Source organism: Taudactylus pleione, unplaced genomic scaffold, assembly GCF_031769625.1.
Source record: "Taudactylus pleione unplaced genomic scaffold, aTauple2 ptg000009l, whole genome shotgun sequence".
NCBI classification, from domain to species: Eukaryota; Metazoa; Chordata; class Amphibia; order Anura; family Myobatrachidae; genus Taudactylus; species Taudactylus pleione.
This window is the reverse complement of record NW_028284412.1, coordinates 5,044,585-5,065,171: the sequence shown is the minus strand read 5'-3', so window position 1 is coordinate 5,065,171 and position 20,587 is coordinate 5,044,585. Positions and strand designations below refer to the sequence as shown.

Below are 20,587 nucleotides of genomic sequence, written 5' to 3'. Positions count from 1 at the left end.
CATACAATCTCCCTTGGCTCCTGCTATGCTATTAACAATGATCGGCTGTTCATGATATAAGTCAAGCGATATAGCACCGCTGTGTGCAGTGAGAGCCGGCTTCTCCAGTCAGGGTGAGCGGGTGTTAGAGCAGGGCTAACTTTGCATCAGCAATCCTTCAGTCTCCCTTCGTTTCTGCTTACCCGATAGCGTTGCTCAGCTGGATTATTGAGGCCAGTATTTCCCTGTAGTGCCGCTGTGCGGAGAAAAGTACAGTTGCCAATGGAGCAACTGGTGGATCAGGTAAGGATCGTCCACAAGTAGGTGGTGCCGTGTAGTTAGGGGAAATCCTCTGATGCGTTTCGCCCCTTTCAACGGGGGCTTTTTCAAAGAGGATTTCAGAGGATTTCCCCTAACTACACGGCACCACCTACTTGTGGACGATCCTTACTGGATCCACCAGCTGCTCCATTGGCAACTGTACTTTTCTCTCTATATTGATTTCAACTATTTATGTCATATTATGCACAAGTAGTCTAGTGGTCTCTAGTGTAGATTTATATGATCAATAAAGGTTTATTGTTTCAATGTATTTTACATTTTATTCATTGCAAGATCTCTGTTTTTATATTAATGTGTATATTTCATTATCATTTATTAATAATAAAAGACTAAAAATTTAATAAATAAATTAGTTTATATTTCCCAGTTTGGAGCCATGACTGGTTCTTGTATGCACGTGAATTCTGCTACCTCGCAGTAGATTTTTTATATTAGCGCAGTCTGATACAAATTGTAGATTTACAGAGCTGCAAGACACCGCAAGTTGGTGTCTCCGTGTTTTAAAATTGGCTGCGAAATTAGCAAAAGATGCAGCCGTATCTGTTCCAGCTCAGAATCAGGCCCATGGACTCACATGAGTCAATCATTGATCACTCCCATATAGTTTAATATTAATAATTATGGGAGCCTACTATTTAGATTGAGATACCCATTTACTATTTGTATTATTTAATCTTGTGGTGGGTGTATTGAGGGCACCTGGAAATCTCCGGAGAGATTCTGGGTGATATGGCCACTAGCTTCAGTACGGCCATATCACTAATATATTCAGTCACTGGCCCTGCTGGTTGTGCTGGTTGTGTGAATGAGCACAGCCACAGCTGCACTCGAGCATGGTAATACGGCCGCCTTTGCATGGCAGTATCACAGCCACAGCTTTCTCTTACTAAATTTGGACCTACAGGGCTTTCTATAGCCCTGTAGCACACAGCATAACTGTAACAGAAGAGTACAATAATGCGGTGGCAAATGCCGACAGACGGACCGCGGCCATCACAACCACTGTACCACCAGGGCTGTTTGTTACTACGCGCAGGGCTGCCAAGAGAATCTTGGGCTCCAGTACAGAAACTTCCAGGGGCCCCCCAAGAGGAGGTGTGGCTGCACCATGGCAAAATGTAAACTGGGGGAACTACAGTGTGGCATAATATGAACGATTGGCACTGTTTAGCATAATCTGCACTATAGCACTACTATGGGGCATAACATTAACTAGGGAACTACTATGTTGTATAACATACTATTTATTCAGATGGCGCTCGTTCTTGTAGCCCCGCTCCTTCCAATGGGAAGAAGTTCTGGGATGTGAAGAGGGATCTGAGCGTATAGTTCCACCACCTTCTCAATGACTCCCCGGCAGCTTTGTACATGCATGACCTCAGGTCACACATGCGCAGAAGCCGGGGACAGGTAAGTCACGCAGCTATTTCTGTAGCTGCGACTAATCGTTGTGTCCAAAGACACAGCAGAGATGTTACCTGTGTCCATTTCTGAATCAGGTCTATAGTGCAGCATGCTATCAAGGAGTGTATCCTGCTATGGGGTGTGTCTTGCTCCACTCAGGACATATTAACATTGAACTTTAATATATTAGCAAGCCCTTGTATTAATTTACATGTGAAAAAAGGACGGCCTACAAAAATATACTGTACATTGCACAGTGTGCACAGCACTGTGCAATACTATCACTACACATCACACAGCACTGACTGTGCATTACACTATACACATACAGTACATAGCACTGCATACAGAGCTCACATAAACCCTATCACGCCTTTTGTATTAAGGCATCAAATATCCCCACCTGATTCTCATGGATCAGCAAGTGGCATCCACGGTAGAAGGGGGGTCTCTGTTCTTAGAAACGTGCCCTGATTGACAGCAGGTTGTTGGGCTAGGGGTGCGCAATCATCATCACCCCTCCATCTCACCACCTTCCTGCATTCGTCCACTGAATCACGGAGCAGTCGGACTACCCATCAGCTACAGTAGACTGAACTACCCACAAGAAATATACCCCTGACAGCGCTGCCTGTCCCAGGCAGTTTCCCATTCCCGGTGAATAGAGCAGAGAATGAGACACTCGCGAGATGATGATGTCATCATCTCATGCTCCGCAGCATGGTGCACAGCGCACTGACTAGTAGGAGGAACATTAGTCCTGTCATCGGCTCTCGTCCTATGACTGGACCGTATAACTCCCTCTACCCCCCAATGGCCGCCTGTCTAGCATGCCCGGATAAATAGTAAAACACAGTCGTCCTGACTACAGGTGGAGGCAGCCCGGGACTCTATATAACGGTACAGCCCGGGGGCACAGGGCACCCTGCCCCCCGGCCCAACTCGCCCCTGGTTATGATATACTTCTAGCATGTATAAAATAGAACCTTAAGTATTACAAACAAGAAAAAATTGAAAAAAGTGGATTGATTTACCCTACACTAAAGCAAGCAATAGAGAGGTTACATTATTACATACAAAGGCTGAAAAAAGGACAGATCCATTAAGTTCAACACTTCAAACATTTAGTTCTATAGAGCCAGTGGAAAGATAATCACAAACCCTTGCATGATAAATGCCAATTTAATCTCCCATGTGGAGAGAAAAAAATTATTTCCTGCCTCAATCATGGTAATCGCTTGGGTCTTAATTGTGTGGAGTATGTGCCGGTTTCCTCCAGGTGCTCCAGTTTCCTCCTATTCACCAAACTGGACTCTCACAAACATAATGATAATGTTTATGTTCATGTGGTAGTGAATATTTTAAGCATGGGCATAACTAGAACCTTGTGTGCCCCACAGCAACATTTTGAAGGGCCCTTAGTAGTGCACAAGTTAATGTTATGCCTCCCTTCAAAAATTGTATAAAATGCCTCATAGCAGTACCCTAGTTCTTTCTATGCCCCATAGTAGTACCCTAGCTCATTTTATACCCCATACAAGAGCCCTAGCTGAAATATTGCCACACAATGCCCCCAGTTCACATTATGCCACATTGAAGTGCCCACAAGTTCACATTTATGCACAATATAGTGCCCCCAGTTGACATAATGCCACATTACTGTATAGTGCCCCAGTTCACATTATGTTTCAAAGTGCCCCATTTCATATTAATCCACATTGTATTTTTCCCAGTTCACAATTATGCCACCAAGTTCCAGATCATATTATGCCACATTGTAGTGCCCCCAGTTTATAAAATCCCACATTACAGTCACCTCAGTTGATATTACAGTATGACATTAAAGTGCCATTTCACATTATGCCACACAGTGTCCTCAATTCATATTATCCCACAATACAGTGGCCCCAGTTCACATTACACCACAAAATGCTCACAGTTGATTTTATGGCACCTCATACAGTAGTTCCTTTACATTACAGTGACCCTAGTTCACATTATAGCACACTACAATGACCCTAGTTCATGTTATACATTACTGCAGTTACCCCAGTTAGCATATTGTCACAGTGTCCCCAGTAACTCACCAATGCAGCTATCCCATCAAGAAAGTGAGTTACATGATATGTCCAGGTAATTAGATGACTGGCTATATCTGCCAGTTGAGTTCAGCCTGAAGTTTGCTGTACAGAGGGCACAACATCCACACTAAGTTCCCCATACTGCTGCCAGTAGAGTCCACCATGACTAGAGTGCAATTCCTCCACAACATTGCTCCAAATTGGCTAATGACATCCCTTGTGCCAGTCTTCCCCATTGTAAATGATTATATGGCATTTTTTGAGGGAGGGGGATGACAATCCTGGAACTTGGTAGACTAGCATGAACTGGGTGCAGGAAAGGTGTGCCCTGGAATTTGCCTCCAGGCACCATAGCAGGGGCACCTGCTGTGCCCACTATAGTTACACCCCTGATCGTAAGCTCCACTGGGACAGCAACTGAAATGATATGTGGCAGCACAGACGGTGTAATGGTTAGCATTACTGCCTCAACAGCACTGAGGTCATGGGTTTGATTCCCACCACAGCCCTACCTGTGCAGAGTTTGTATATTCCCCAGGTGTTTGCGTGGGTTTTCTCTGGGTGCTCTGGTTTCCTCCCACACTCCAAAAATATACTGGTAGGTTAATTGGCTCCAAACAAAAATTAACCCTAGTGTGTATGTGTGTGAGCATGTGGTAAGGAATATAGATTGTAAGCTCCACTGGGGCAGAGACTGATGTGAATGGACAAATATTCTCTGTAAAAGCACTGTGGAATATGTGTGCGCTATATAAATAACTGGTAATAAATAAATAAAAAAATATGTGACCACTCATATTTATTTATTATCTGCACAGCACTATATACTATTTAGTTGCTACTTAAGTAATTTATCTGTTAATAAGTAAAATCCCTAGATCAACCAGTCCCATCATTTTATCTACTGAATAAGCTACAGATATTATTTCTTCTAAGAGTCTAATAATCCAATTAAATTTAAAATTCTGTTAGTTAATTTTCTATCATCACCACATGCCAGATGAGGAGTAGGGGCGGGGCGGATGACAAGTCGGGGCGGAGGGAGGACAAGTGGGGGTGGGCCGGATGATGAGTGGGTGTGGTGCTTACAAGATAGAGGGCTGGAGGAGTCAGGGCAGGTCCCCCTGTCTTAAGTGCCCTGGGACCACGAAGGCTTAATCCGGCCCTGCTTATACAATGGTACTAGTACCACATACAGTATTACCCTTTTCTATGCATTGCATAATTTTTTGCCTTTATGGTAATTACCAGGTACTGGGCACAACTTCTCAGCTTTATGTCAATTACTGTAGTATTCCTTAGTACAGTGTTTCCCAATCTGTGTGCCGCGGCACCCTGGGGTGTTGCAGCGCACTTACAGGGGTGCTGCACGGACCCACCTGAAAGTTTTTTTAATAATTGTTTTGTTTTTTTTCAGGCAGCCAGTCTCTGTAGCAATGTGGTTCTCCCAATTTTGAGAGAACTGCATTAGGGATGGGCCAGATGGGGGTCAGGATATAGAGCAGGCAGCTCCGTGCAGATCTTCCTTCCTGCTGCTGCTGCTCTACAGTACGTGCTAGTGACACTCAAGGTCAGAGTACCATGTGCTAAGCCCTGATTGGTGGAGCTCAGCACATGCTCCTCTGACCCCAGCAAAGAGGACTCAGGACAGGACTACAGCAGCATGGAGGAAGAAGGAGCTGCAGGCTCTGAGTCCACATCAAGCAAGGTGGTAGAGGCACTGCAGTCTGCCTGCATGTGTGTATATACAGTACCAGTCAAAAGTTTGGACACACCTTCTCATTCAATGGTTTTTGTTTATTTAAATTATTTTCAACATAGTAGATTAATACTGAAGACATCAAAACTAAGAAAGAACACATATGGAATTATGTTGTAATCAAAAAAGTGTTAAACAAAAAATATGTTTTATATATTAGATTCCTCAAAGTAGCCCCTTTTTGCTTTGATGACAGCTTTGCACACTCTTGGCATTCTCTCAATCAGCTTCATGAGGTAGTCTCCTGGAATGGTTTTCCAACAGTCTTGAAGGAGTTCCCAGAGGTGCTGAGCACTTTTTGGCTGCTTTTCCTTCACTCTGCGGTCCAACTCATCCCAAACCAGCTCAATTGGGTTTAGACCAGGTGATTGTGGAGGCCAGGTCATCTGACACAGCACTCCATCACTTTCCTTCTTGGTCAAATAGCCCTTACAGTGTGTTTGGGGTCATTGTCTTGTTGAAAAACAAATGATGGTCCCAGTAAGCGCAAACCAGATGGGATGGCATGGTGCTGCAGAATGCTGTGGTAGCCAGGCTGGTTAAGTGTGCCTTGAATTTTGAATAAAAGCACCAATAAAGCACCCCCACACCATCACACCTCCTCCTCCATGCTTCACAGTGAGAACCACACATGCAGAAACCATCCGCTCACCTTCTCTGTGTCTCACAAATACACGGTGGTTGGAACCAAAGGTCTCAAATTTGGACTCATCAGACCAAAGTACAGATTTCCACTGGTCTAATGTCCATTCCTTGTGTTTCTTGGCCCAAACAATTCTCTTCTTCTTGTTGTTCATCCTCAGTAGTGGTTTCTTCACAGCAAAACGACTATGAAGGCCTGATTCACGCAGTCTCCTCTGAACAGTTGATGTTGAGATTTGTCTGCTACTTGAACTCTGTGAAGACTTTATGTGGTCTCTAATCTGAGGTGCTGTTAAGTAGTGGTTTCTGAGGCTGGTAACTGTAATTAACTTATCCTCAGAGGTAGAGATAACTGTTGGTCTTCCTTTCCTGGGGCGGTCCTCATGAGAGCCAGTTTCATCATACCGTTTGATGGTTTTTGCAACTGCAGGTGTGTCCCTGCCTGTATGTATATGTCGAAGTGTGACCCTGCCGATGTGTATGTATTTGTATGTATGTGTGACCCGGCCTGTGTGTGTGTGTGACTCTGCCTGTATGTATGTATGTATGTGTGACCTTGCTTGTGTGTATGTATGACCCTGCCTGTATGTGTGTATGAATGTGTGACCCTGTCTGTATGTGTATATATGTGTCTGTGTGATCCTGCCTGTTTGTGTGTATGTATGTATGTCTATGTGTGACCCTGCCTGTATGTATGTAGGTGTATGTCTTATGTACACTTAAGAGGTTATTATTGTAAGAGACCTCACTTTTGCCAGTGTTACATTAGCGCGAGTTTCAATGGAACCTCAAGACTAATTGAATCTACCCCTTGGCTTAGGGGTGCCGTGAAAAAATTCTGAGAAAATAAGGGTTCCAGGCACAGAGATTGTTTGGGAACCACTGCCTTAGTACTTTTCCATCTCAGTTTCCCCCATTTGTATTCTATATAATGTACAGAAAAAAAGTTACTGACCTTGGTGCACAGACTTACATTACATCTTGCGTACCCTGTGATGGTCTGCTGTGACATTTTCACTAATTCTTTGTATAAGTTACAGTCTTGCTCTGTGTTAATAACCCTACATGACTTAACGCCATCAGCAAAATTTGACACACATTTTAATTGCAAAGAAAACGGTAATACTGCTCTATCTAGCACAAGCACTTGCAAGTTGCAAAGATTAATTTTGGAGGGCAGAGCAGTTAAAACATTTAAAGTATTTATCAATAATGTTTGCATTCTATACTGTATGTTCTATTTGAAGAGACTTTATTTACATTGCATACTGTATGATGTTTTTGGTCAAAGGTTTTCATAGAAAAAGCAGAACTGGGCATTTAGGGCAAGCCCTTGTCTCCTATTACAGAAGTTCGTGATGATAAAGCAGGATCTAAAGCTAATGCAATTAGCCAGTTAGGAGAGTAAAATAGTTTTTAATAAAGTTCTCAAAAAGTTTGTGTTGACTAATTGTTGAGAGTTAGCACATATAAAACCAAAAAAAATCAGCAAATAATAGAATGAAATATACAGTATAATTAGAACTATATTTCATGTGTACTCGTTAAAAAAAAAATCAGGATCAGTCCAGCATGGAAACATTTTAAATCATTGAACTGAAAACTACATTTTCGTCAATACAAGATGCACAAAGTAGAAAAGACTCATAGTACCACAAGAAAAGAAATACTAAAATATGATTTCAACATGTTAAAACATCCAGAGGATATATTTTTCATGAAGTATATGCATTCACCCTTGAAAGATCTTGTTAAGTCAATCATTTTAAACAACTGGAATATATTTCAGCTACTGAAGTATTGAATCATTAGGTCAATAATTCTAAACCAATGGAATAAATTACAGCGGTTGAAGTATTGGCAAAAATTATAACTGACCTCTGTGTATCTTCTTTAAAACGTGCCCAGAATTTATGAGTCAGCATGGGTGCTGTACACTTAAACATCCTGGAAATTACAAATGTTGCTCAAGTGATCATTGATTTTATTTTAAAGGGTTTTCTTCAATGGTCAGGTCAATATCATAAAGCAAACCAGGTTATTGATTATTCTACTTCCTATGTGTGGTATATCGTGTTCTGTCTGTCTGTACGTGGGGAGGAGGGGGTGGGACTATATTATATAGGTATGTTTAATTAAATTGCTGTTGAAAATGGGCAAGTGAGTTGGGAAAAATGCAGATTTTTACATTTTGATTAAGTTTTAACATCTCCAGGAGGTCAAAGATTATACTACTTGCTGTTGCAAATCCATTCCATAACTAATGCAGTGGGAGGCTTCAGAATCTTAATGATATCAAAACAAGAGAAAGAGAGAGAGATGTTGCCTATAGCAACCAATCAGATTCTACTTAACATTTAACTAGCACCTTCTAGAAGATAATAGCTAGAATCTGATTGATTGCCATGCTATGGGCAACATCTCTACTTCTAAAAACTCTCACTTTAGTAAATTTACCACAGAGAGAGAGAGAGAGGGGGAAGCAAGGATGGAATATAGAGTACACTCATACAACAGAAAATAGGGCAGACGAGGTGGATTTGAAGGTTGTGTTCTGTCATCAAATTCTATGTTTCTTGTCTGTAAGTGTTAAATCTTTGCCATTTTATCTTTACTTTGAAACTATTAAGGTCACATCTTATTTTCGAGTACAACATAGAAAGTGGCAGCATGTGTGGGGGTGTAACATTTTCACACCCAATGAAGAATCTATATTTATCAGGGACATTGACAACTAAATGCAGGAAAGTGCACCAACATGCAAATATAATATCTAATTTACTAGTATACGTTTTTAATGAGATACAAGGGACATAGCGGGTACATTACAGGGTCATTCCAAGGTTTCAGTTTCACCAATGACATAAAGATTTGCCTTTAGCACATATAAAAGCAAACCTTAGCCTATATGTGTATAGTGTGTATAATTTTAGACAGGCAGTGGATCTTAGGCAAAATTTTAAATGCGAGTGAAGCAACTATTCTAGATCAGTTCAAGATGGAGGCATGAAAAGAGTGCAGTGAATTTCCTCTGTAGGAGTGCACTGAGGAGTAGATGTAGAGTTGGATTTAAGTCCAACTTCTTAATGTAACATGCTTTACATTAGTGCACGTGGACATGAAAACATTTTATAAGTCTGTATCTGACACTGATGCTTATAGAGGTGGAGCAGGGGAAGGAAGGGGCAGGTTAGCTCGGGGGGTGTACAGTAAGGGCACTTCACCCTCCCCATGTCTAATGCAGAGATGGATGAAGGTCCACATACACCTGTCAGGAGTCATAACTGTTGTGGGAGCCTGACCCCTGGTGCAAGATCATGAGTACAGGTCATGTGTAAAAATAAATACATTATTAGCATTAAAAGAAAAAACTACCCCTCACCAAAAAAAAAAAACTTGCCCTGTTTCTTAGTTTTATTTACTCTAGTTGTGCCAGCCATCGAATTAGTGCCCACTAAGCACAATATGTTAGAAGGACTGAATTTATTAATGTCCATGTTGGAGTTATGTACCTCACAGGGAGTTGGAGCATGAAAGTGATTGGAAAGTGATTGGAAAGTGAGAAGACACTGGTTTTGATTTTATTACATGTATCTCTTTTGTTATTACAGTGCTCAGTATGCAGAGAAATGTTCTTCTCCTCTGAAGCTCAATATGAAGAATCACATTAAATCTCTAGCAGTAGAACTGAAGACCCCCAGCTGGTGCAAAATTCCACAGCAAGGAATTGAAAATGTGCCCTCTTCACTCATTGCCTTATTTCATAATCCCACTTTACAAAATGAAATGTAATATTTGCAGTGCTCTATAAATCAGAGTCACAAATACACCTACTCCATGGTGGGTTCCAAACTGATAATGCAGTGCCTCAATTATTTTGCTCTCCATAAATTATCTCCTCTGTTGTTATCTTTTTTTTGTCATTGCGCTAAAAGAGTGTAGAATTTTTTTATGACTGTACTTTGTGTTTTCTTTTCAACAATAAAAATAAAGGTTATTTTTTTTACTATTTGAGAGGCCGTGGAGGATGTTAGACTCCCATTCATTTTATGGCATTTTATAAGTGCTCCAGCAGTCTCAAAACTCTATCAAAGTGCTTATAAGCAAGCAGAGTTATTTTGGGTTAGATAAAAGCTGAAATGGGATACTTTAGGATTGGTTCCAAAATTAAATATTATAATTATTTTTAAATTAATTTGTTAACCTTAAAGTGGATATTGCAAGCAGTGTTTTTACAAATGACAAACAAGATATTACATATAATACTGTAGTTGTATTCATTGTGGGATTTCCTTGTTGGAGAATGGTAAGTGTATGATTGTTTAACATATATTTGACAAGAATGCTTGTATTTTGCAAGTAACAAATTACCATGCATGCTAAGTTGTTTATTCAGAAGAATTAGAGATTTATATATAAGAGGAAGCAAAAAGTCACTAATTTAAGTTCATATCCAGTTCACTATACAGTTCAAGTCAACAATTCATAAAAATTAATATAAGGACTTTGAGGTGTAAGCAGCAACATGGTGTTCAAAACCTTAGGGTATAAAGTTAGTTATGGGAAAATAATAGGGACATAACTAAAATAAATGAATAAATAAATAAATCTAAAGATTTATATAATTATATTTCTGTAATGCTTTTATTTAATATATTATTTACTATTATTTATTAGGTTATTATTATTTATTATTTTAAGTTGCACTACATATGACGCAAGTGCATCCTTTGAGACTAGAAAAAAGCAGAATGCATCAGAGTGATATATTTATTTAAGATTGAAAGGTCGTACTGGCACACCGATGAACAGCAAACATCCTTGTGCATTTCACATACATGGAAAACATTTTAAACCATTTATTCTGCAGCACAATTTCTAAAAAAAAAAAAAGTGCTTATGTGACGTTGCTTGAATTTTGAATTGTACCAATTGTGAATCATCACACCCAGATGTGTTGTTTATTGAAAACAGCATGTGGTATATGCAGAGGCTTAGCAAGGTTGACTCCAGTGGAGCACCTGCCCCAGGCGCCTGCTCCTGCCAGGGCACTAGAGATCAGCCATCCGGCGAAGGGCAGAGCACCTGCTGAGATGAGCCTGAAGCACATAAAGAGATCAGTGCCTCCAGACAGGGGGCATGGCGTGGACGGAGCGACACTTGTCCCCCAGTATGGATACACTGATCTCTTTATGTGCTTCAGGCTCATCTCATCAGCAGGTAATTCCCCTGCCCCCCCCTCCCCCCCACACACAAGTCGAATGGCTGTTCTCAGGTTCCCTGCAACAGTAATGAGGGAGGGAGGAGATCTGAGTAAGGGGGAATATCTGTGTGTGTGAAAGGGGGTGGCTTTGTTAAGTGGAAGAGCTGTGTGTGTATGAGTGTGTGCGGGGATTGGTCTGTGTAAGGAGGGGAGATCTCTGTGAGGGGGAGAACTGTGTATGTGTGTGAAGGGGGGATCTGAGTGAGGAGAAGATCTGAGTGAGGGGGGAGCACTGTGTGTGTGTGAGGGGAGGCTGTGTAAAGAGGAGAGCTGTGGTGGGGTCTGAATGAGGGGAATTGTTGTGTGTTTGAGGGGAGAAGATATGTGTGAGAAGGGGGAATAGCTGTGTGAGAAATTTATACACTGTATGTATTTATATATACATTAATACAGTATGTAGCCCTGAGGCTGTATTTTGTGTAGGGCCCTGTGGGATCTTAATCAAGCTCTGAGACTGAACAGAATGGAGGAATAGGTGGAGCCACGGCAATAACAAAGAGGGAGGATGAAGTGGTGGAATTACTTTAGTGAGTTGGAATATATCTAGCCCTCCATTTCCCACTTTGATACTGCCCCTAATGTATATTTTTATTTCCCTTTAATTTGCCCCTACATGCTGGATATGCCAATTACCTGCCAAACTTGGGGGATGGGGGTGCAGTAGCACACACATGCTCCGGGTGCCATGGCTACACGCTACACCCCTAGGTATATGGATTTCTATAAGTGATGTTTAATGTGCGACTTTCTTTAAGAACAGAACATTATCTATTATCCATATACATTACAGTAGTGACTTTGGATGTCTCCCAGTGGCATCACAAGGGAGGTGCGGGGGGGTGCAGTCTGAACCCGGGTGGCACCCGCCGAGAGGTGACACCAAGGTGCTGGCTCCTCCTCAGTGACAGAGAAGGCAGTTGCTGCACTGTAGCATTAAGTGTAGCACTTGGCTCCTGTCACAGTGAGGGAGCCGGCACTCCGCACCTTCGGCACCCCCCTCCACACCAGTGATGATACCCACGGCACGGGCTGGATTCGGGCCATGAGGCCACGTCCCAGTCCGTGAGGCCATGCCCCCTTTTTGGCGGAGCACATGGCATCCCTCCCCGCATCGGGTGTCACAGCGGGGAGGGACGCCACTGATGTCTCCTCCAGACTTGGAAACGTTTTTAAAGTATTCGAGCACCCCTGCTATCTGAGATAACGCACTAGACCTGAATTATGGAATTCAGGAGTGTTGTCGCAACTGTGTTTTCATTTTCCAAACATATTTACAACAAAACAACATTTTATAAAGGTAAGACAGAACAAGGAAAATCTAATTTAGCTAAAGTGCTGTTCCGCTGGACATTCCTTCCTGAATCTAAGATCCAAAGTAGTAATATTTTCTAACATTGAGGCTATCTATTTGTAACACTGTACTACATTCTACTTTAATAACACATCACATTTTTTTCTTGAAGGTACAGACCTAACACTTATATTATAGTTTGTCCTCTAAAATGTTCTATATCATAGTTTTTCTGGGCCATATATTTTTTTATTTTCAATCCCCAAGAAAATATGAACAGTAATTTAAATAAGACACCATTTTTGAAGCAAATACTCCAGACCATGCCTTTTATATGGCTGCCTTTTGAGCCAATGGCTTTCCAATTGTAGCATATTTGCATATTATCTCAAAGTCTTACTTACCTTTTATTGTAGAAAAGAAAGGGGGAGATGCAGGTGCACACTCTAAGCACTAAGAATTCTAATGATCAAAATATTTATAATAAACTCCAACAATTAACATGGTTTTTAAAGTAAGGTTTCTTAGTACATGTTTGGCCAAAGATGTTTGCCCATCTACCATGTCACGGTGAACCTTATAAGGTGTGTCCCTAACATCCCTAATACTGACACATTAAATAATAATATAAATTATCTAGGACTTACCTTTAATAGAACCCATTAAATGTGTGTACTGCAATGCAAAGAGCCCATAAAAATTAAAATCACTTGGGGCGGGTAGGTGGGGTGCTAGTCCAGGAGAAGGGGTCTCACCTTCAAATGTACCTTAAATACACACATATACAAAGGAAAAATATACAGCACAGTCCCTCCTTTTTACCTTTTATTGTATCATTGAGATCAATTCAACAGATCATATCTATGTGTGACCATCGCCATGGGTTACAGCAATTCATCAAAGCCCCATGTCATGACTTTACGTATTTTGTGTGCTCTGGATAAAGTGTGTGTATTATTATAATTCTATATTTCACGAATGGCTGTTTGCTAGGAATGGGTACAGTGTGTCAAAACTGGATTGCATACGCTAATCAGAACAAATGGCTAAGTGACACCTAGCCTGTGAAGACAAAGCTTCCTGGATGTAACGTTTCCTCTTACCCTAGGGGGGCCATTGTACAAGTCCAGTACACAGACACACTGGCTGCTAGAAGGGTAATTTGTAACACCTTATGCTATCAGTCTTCCTATCATAAAATACCTTCAAAGTCCAGGGAGTTATATGAGTGTCAGGTCTTGTAAGTTGTGCTAATTCGCATCTACACAGACCCTGGGAGAACAAAGGACAGTATTTTTGAGCCTGAATAGGGTGGGGCTGCTGGGGGAGAGAAAGTCGTGGGACTAGAAGGCCCAGCAGCCCACACTGCTAGGTGCTCACTCTCAGGGAGTAGCTGGAAGCTAAGGGTGCTTCCCATCGTGATGCCTGCTGGACTCCCTCCACCCAGATTCTCTTAGATCTCACCATAAGACCCTTTAGGATTTTGATTCTTTATACCTTTCTTTTTACTTTAAATCATTCTGTGTAATTATATGTATGTCTTGTTTATTCACCTATTTTTCTTGTAATTTAACCCTGGAGATATTTCTCAATAAATCCTAAAACTTTATCAGCGTTATCTCTGTGCTCTAATGAATTCACGTGCCTGGAGGGGCCCATGCTATATTTGTGTAATAATTGTGAGTTTAAGTGAGAAGTAAGTGTCTAGTGAACGTAAGAGCGCTATTTTAATACTCTTCGTGGTGGCAGCTTAGGTGAAACCACCCAGCTACGTCAGGTTGGCGTATCTGAGCATAGGCTGGGCATGGTGTCGTGACACTATGTATAAAATATCAGAACAGATTTCCTTTAAGTGCTGTATTAGCAACTACAGAAAAATTTCACTTGTAAAACTGTTAAGTGAAATATTTGCCTTATTTCCCATTTTCACAGCATGGAAGTTGACCTTGGGTCCAGTATGGCCCAAACCACCACCACATAACATAATGAATTGACCATCATCATACTAAGTCTATTAATTCAGAGAAATGCTCATTTACAATTACAGTGTGGAATGATGAACAAATAGAGGAATTAGTTGTTTGTATCATCAAAACCAAGCACTTTCTGTTCTATCGCGATATTCGATTTGTGTAAACTGTTACCACAAATTTGCAAATCTCTGATAATAAACAATTAGATATTCACTATCACTATTCACTATCATTTACTATCTAACTTGATCTAGGCAGAAAAAAGCTAATTTTTAATTGTTGCCTTTATTGAATGCATATTTTGCACCTAAATGAAACATTAATGAGTGCTGCAGACTATTGATTACTATGGGGTAAAATCGTCCCTTGTTCTGGCAATGCCACAGGCCATACACGTGCACCCACACAATTCTTAAAACCACCCCATTTCTCAGACAACCTGGGTTGACCCATGTGAAGCATAGGATATCTTTTTTCCAGCACTAGGTGCTAGACAGCCCCAAGCTTGCTATGAAAAGACGTAACACAGGCTAATTTAGTAAGCTACAAAACTGTCTTACATCATCCAAATATTTCATTGTGTGTATATTTCCAATTTGTATGGGTTAGACGCCATACTTGCCTACTTTTAAAAAAGCTTTTCAGGGAGATTGTGAAAGTAACATCTATGAGCACAGTAGTAAAGTGGACGTTTACTGCTACATCTGTGAGGCGTGCTATAAAATTAACATGTATATGAGCCGTTGGTTAGATCTGATTGTTGATGAAAACCAGGGCCGTAGAGAGCCTGGCCGGGCCCGGGTAAAGGAGGGGGCATAGCCTAATCGCGGGAGGCGTGGCCACGCCCCCTTGAAAAGAAAAACGTATAACTTTTGCAGCGCCGCGTAGGGGGCGCTGTAAGCCCCCCAGCCCGGCGCTAAGCAGGTGGGGGGGCGCGATCAGTGTGATCGCACCCCCCCACAGCCATAGGAGACTGCTCCAGCTGCTGCAGCAGCCGCGAGCAGTCTCTCACACAGCAGCCCAGCACAAGCTGTGTGCTGAGCTGCTGTGAGGGAGGGGGGGAGGGCGATGCTGGGCCCCTCTAGCGAGCCCGGGTAAACTGTACCCGCCCCCCCCTCTCGGCACCCATGATGAAAACACAATGATACTCAGAAAATGCATGTGTCTATTGGGACCATTGTGCCTTACAACCAATGCAGGAAAATGATACTAATGATCCCATTTGAATGTATATATATATAGTTATATATATATATATATATATATATATATATATGACAGATTCATAATTGGTGTAAAGAGCAATGAGGGACATTGGTAGACTCTTCAGGGAGTCAGGGAGATTGCTGCTTTTTCATGGAGTCTCCCTGACAATCAGGGAGACTAGGCAAGTATGGTTCACGCATACCCTTAAAACATTAACATAGTACACACATGGCTGAAATATGTATCTTATTCTGATGGAGAGAGTAGAGCTTTCTTTGATGAATAGAGGATCAGGGACATGTGAACATGTGATTTCAACTTGCAGTACAAGATGTTAGAATTATGCATTTAGAAAGGTGTTTCTAACAGTATAACAATCTGATTTTGTAGGTATTCCTGGATGGCAGAGGTCATGCTTCATTCTATACTTCTGCACCAACAAGGTGCACTTTCTATGGGAAAGCGCATTTATTGTATGTCTACAAATGTGAGTGTTACAAGCTGACAGCAGTTAGTTATAGCTAGGCTTTAGATCAGCTCTGTGCCCTTCCTCCCACATAATCATCTTCCCACAAATATAAAACACAGTTAAAAATGTGTGAAGTCTGTGGGAAATGACTTGGAGTGCTGAGGAGTGTCATCGCACCAAAGACAGGGTTGTTTAGAACATGTACTGAATAACATCTCATTTCAGCTCCTGCAGTGAGGCACATTGGCGGTACTGTCACCTGTCATTGCTGTCGCCATTTCTGCTCCTCCTTTGGTGATCTCCACTACCTCCTTGGTGGCAGCAGGAACAGTCAGAGGATGGAAACAAGTTTCCTGGCTCTGATAACAGCAGTGATCATGATGCTAAACAAAAACACCCAACACACAGCTAAGCCAAGCTGGTGACCACATGCATTTTCCACACTACCTTCTACATTTATTACTCCATTACCTTATGTACGTTCACATCTTTATCCTCTGTTTTATGTCTCTCTATCTTATTTGTTTTTGTCATGATCCCCTCCATGTACAGTGCTGTGACACATAAGAAAGACAGCCCCTTTGTCATATCATGATAATTATTTACAACATGAATATGGGGTCTATTTACTAAGCAGTGTTAGGAGACAGAGTGAAAAGTGATAAGGTACCAGCCAATCAGCTCCTAACTGCCATCTCACAGGCTGTGTTTGAAAAATGACAGTAGGTAGCTGATTGGCTGGCACCTTATCACTTTTCACTCTGTCTCCTAACACTGATTAGTAAATAGACCCCTAAGTCTCAAAAAAGCAAGATGTCATGAAGTTAAGATAAGCGGGCGAGGCAGCTGGGGTCAGGAAGACTTTGGTTACCTGGCACCTGCGGAAGATCTGCAAGGTGCCTTTCCAGAAACCCTACAAGCCAAATAGAATTGCGATGGGGCAGCAGTGTTGCCGCCTCCTAGACCTTGTGTCCTGAGTGGCTGCACTACTCACGCACTCCTAGTAACGGCCCTACAAACATGCAACATCTTACATTAATTACGGAGGTGTGACTAAAATGGTAGTCTGTAAGTCTATAAGGTGAAATGTCAAATTCTTTCAATATGTGCATTCGCATATGGACCTACAACCACACCATATGGATGTACTTCACAGAATAGAAAGTGGAAAGTTGCAACGATGTACTCTAATATGCATGGTTGACAAATGGTGCATTTTCAGAGAAGTAGGCATGCTGAACATCCACTTTCTGTGATTATTAAATTGGCCTCCTTGGAGTTGATGGCTTGAGTAATAAAATATAGAAACCAGAAGAGACCCAGAAATAACCCAAATGTGATAAGCAATACCCTTAAATCCTCTTTATGATTTACGATGGACAAGGGTCCACATGAATCATCTCCATTATGCTAAAATAAAATGGAATAAAACAAACACTGACAATGATACACATTTATACATACTTAATTACTTATACATATATGCTTCAAATAATTGCAACAGAAAGTTTTATTTAAAAAGTATTCTACTTGACCAAAAGTAATTTTCAAAGAATAATGTTGTTTCTCATCTCAATCAAAGTCACAAATCCACACCTTGATATGAAGTAATCCTCAGAAGATGCTCTGGATTCAATTCTCAGCCAACAGTCTCACACCGATAACAGACAACAATAGGAAACAATAAACTAAAAAGTCATAAAAGTCATTCAGTACTAAATAGTTCAGACCAGTAGGGTCTCAGACTCCCATCTGGTTGGATTAACTAATCAGAGGCACAACATTCGGTTTCAATTCTATCTGACTGATAGGATTTATATACAGATCATCTATTTTCGTTATTATTGTAGAATACAGAGTATTGTTTTAGAGATTAGGGGGCCTATTCATCATCACTTAATTTTCGCAAAAGCAGATGAAAATGCACATTATCACCTGCAATTGTAAAAATTAAGATATTGGGCCATTCATCAACAAGGTAAAGCAAGAAACATCACCGATATCTCTTACTTACCTTCCTCTCGCAGAATGGCCTGCTGTCCCCATATACTAGTATGGGAACAGGGGCCCTGATTCAGAGCCGGACGCTCTGACAGAGCGCTCGCTCTAAATCAGGGCCAGGTTATTTTTTTTTAGAACGGCCTCCTGGCCACTCGCATAGCTGTGTGTGACCACCCACAGCTATAGCGAGCGGCCAGGAAGATGGTCAAGACCATCGCGACCATCGGGCTTGTGACGAGACCCTTGTGGTAGGGCCTCGTTGCCGCAAGCCGGCTCTCACAGAGCTGAAATCTCTCCCACTGACATCACTCGTGATGTCAGTGGGGCCGCCCCCAAACGGAGGCGTTCACATGGGAACGCCTCCGTTTGGGCAGCCACTCCCCTGGCCCGCCCACCAAAGGGGGCGTGCTGTCACTCAACATCGACAGCATGCCCCCTTTGGTACGAGACCTGGAGTGACGGTTTGCCCGTCGCTATCCGGGTCTCGCGCATGCGCACGACGGAGCAGGCTCCTTTACTATGGGAAGAAGGTCCAGGTTGCGATGAGGGATCCTTTTGGATCCCTCCACCCCTGTCCGGCTCCTTCCACCGGACGTCGGGGCTCTTGTGCACATGCGTGACCATGATTGAAGCGGCTCGCGGGACAGCTGATATATCGCATCAGCTGTCACCGTGCTGGAGCAATGATGAATTGCTCCAGTAGCCACGGTGAGTCAGAATGTTATGAATAGGCCCCTATATCTATAGATCGGTATCTTTGTGCACACCTTCAATTATGACATGCCAAGACAGCTCAACTTGTATAACTGTCTCCGTGTCATGGCCCTAGGGTTTTGTGGGTTTGGATCAGGGACCATGGATGAGTGGGAAGATAGCAGAAGCTTGACAGCTTAATAAGACTCCTTCGCACGAGACTGATTATAATATATGCAGGGCTGGCACGCTCGATGCTGTCTGCGGGATAAGCATTGCAGAGGGGCACCGGGCTGGAGAGGTGCGCTCCCCGTTGCTTGCTTTCTGAGTGTCTTTACAGATGCACTCACTGCACCTGTGACAGGCAGGCTGAGGCAGCCAGTGCAGCAGTGTCATCGGCGAACCTGACAGGGTTAAACTAAGGGATGGTCAGGGGGTGGACCGGGTGGCCGTGGACATAACTGACATTTAAATTCAGGTGGCTCAGCGATCTGGCTAATGGGTGATTCAGACTCCAGACCACCCATTAGCCAGATCGCAGATCTTGCTGAATTTAATAGATAAATAGAATAGATACTGTATGTCATTATCTTGTAGTAAACTCTGTACCACATATATAATGTCTGCCCTTGCGGACCGCATACAAGGCACATCATAGGGACTTATTAATTACTTTCGTGTTCAATTCTCCATTATCTTTCTCATTTACTTTCTGTTTGGAATGCATTGAGAGCAAGCTTTGGTGTGGACGAGCAGTAAACACTTCCAGATACAAATAAAGTCATCCAGCAACAATGCCACAGACACTGGTTTCAGAAGGTGGAAATGCACCAAGTTCCAAGGACTAGAAAATTTGCAAACAATATTTGGTTATCACTGTAGCAAGGGTAAAATGATGCCACTGATAAATGTTAATCATGCTATAATAAATCATTTTTAGTAAAATGCTGTTATCCCTGAGATTCATTTGTATGCAAGGTTCTGGTTTCTGAACGAAAAATGCATTATAATTACCAAATAATCTTCATAGATGGTGTCATTTAAAAATAATTTAATCTCAAATTTTAATATGAGAAACATGACATTGACTACATGCCTATTGATTTTCTTATATAGCAGCTGGCACACATCATACTGACACTGCATTTATTGGCATTTGATATGCTATCTGACAGTTGATATACTGCGGTTTCAGTGCCCTAAATATTTATTATAAAAAAGGGGGTGTCTGGATATTTCATAACTATGATTCTTGAGTAAATGCCATCTGGCTCCAGGCCTATTCACTGTAAAATGATCCAGCTCTCTATATGTGATAATAAAAAGAATGCATTTTATTAGGCCAATTTTTGTAGGTATAGATTTTTTGGTTTTAAAATACCTTCTTACCAATGTTCCTATTTTTATGATGCATCTGTGATACCAAGAAAATGCTTTTTTAATTTATTATTCATACTCAAAAGAATTTTATGTATGTATTTATT

The 20,587-nt window shown here is 41.7% G+C and overlaps 1 protein-coding gene across 1 annotated transcript in view; it reads right to left on the bottom strand.

Moving 5' to 3' along the window:
* BRINP1 (BMP/retinoic acid inducible neural specific 1) overlaps positions 1-20,587 on the bottom strand; it is a 267,130-nt gene that overhangs the window by 222,285 nt on the left and 24,258 nt on the right. The window lies entirely within an intron of this gene.